The sequence below is a fragment of the Lathyrus oleraceus genome, chromosome 1, assembly GCF_024323335.1.
Source record: "Lathyrus oleraceus cultivar Zhongwan6 chromosome 1, CAAS_Psat_ZW6_1.0, whole genome shotgun sequence".
NCBI classification, from domain to species: domain Eukaryota; kingdom Viridiplantae; phylum Streptophyta; class Magnoliopsida; order Fabales; family Fabaceae; genus Lathyrus; species Lathyrus oleraceus.
In genome coordinates, this window is record NC_066579.1 from 187,836,720 (window position 1) to 187,837,677 (window position 958).

The 958-nt window shown below is 42.8% G+C and overlaps 1 non-coding gene across 1 annotated transcript; it reads left to right on the forward strand.

Moving 5' to 3' along the window:
- The first annotated feature begins 435 nt into the window (after positions 1-435).
- Positions 436-542, forward strand: LOC127116508 (small nucleolar RNA R71). Its single transcript, XR_007801339.1, has one exon. It is a non-coding gene; the product is annotated as a small nucleolar RNA R71 (small nucleolar RNA).
- Positions 543-958: the final 416 nt, after the last annotated feature.

Below are 958 nucleotides of genomic sequence, written 5' to 3' on the forward strand. Positions count from 1 at the left end.
CAGTTTGAGTTATAGGTATGCGAGTAAGGATTTCCTTGAGCATAGTTCACCTGCTCTGTTTGGATTCCTGTTAGTAGTTGACAATTTGTAGGCGTGTGACCTTGAATTCCACAGACTTCTCAATTTTGAGTTACGGCAACCACGGTGGCTGGAGGTGATACATTTAAACTTTCAATTTTCTGGGCAAGAGCATCCACTTTTGCATTAACATGATCAAGGCTACTTATCTCGTACATGCCCCCTTTTGTTTGAGGTTTTTCTACCATTGTTCGGTTGCTTCCCCATTGATAATGGTTTTGGGCCATGCTCTCGATAAGTTGATAAGCGTCAGCGTAAGGTTTATCCATAAGCGCACCACCGGCGGCGGCGTCTATTGTTAACCTTGTGTTGTACAAGAGACCATTATAGAAGGTATAAATTACTAACCAGTCCTCTAAACCATGGTGTGGATAAAGTCTCGTCATGTCCTTGTATCTTTCCCATGCTTCGAAAAGAGACTCGTTATCTTTTTGCTTAAATCCATTTATCTGGGCTCTTAACATAGCTGTTTTGCTTGGGAGAAAATATCGGGCAAGAAAGACTTTCTTCAACTCATTCCATGTGGTAACTGAATTGGAAGGAAGAGACTGAAGCCATCTTCTAGCTTTATCTCTTAACGAGAAAGGAAAGAGACGAAGTCGAATTGCCTCTGAAGTGACACCATTAGCTTTAACAGTGTCAGCGTATTGGACAAATACGGATAAATGAAGGTTTGGATCCTCGGTAGGATTTCCAGAAAATTGGTTCTGTTGCACTGCCTGCAACAGCGAATGTTTAAGTTTTAAGTTGTTTGCTTCGATTGCGGGTGGAGCAATACTCGAATGCGGCTCATCTTGCGATGGAGCAGCGTAATCTCGAAGAGCACGAGCTGGTTCTGCCATCGCTGGTATCGTCGAAGGAAGAAGATTTTTGAGATCAG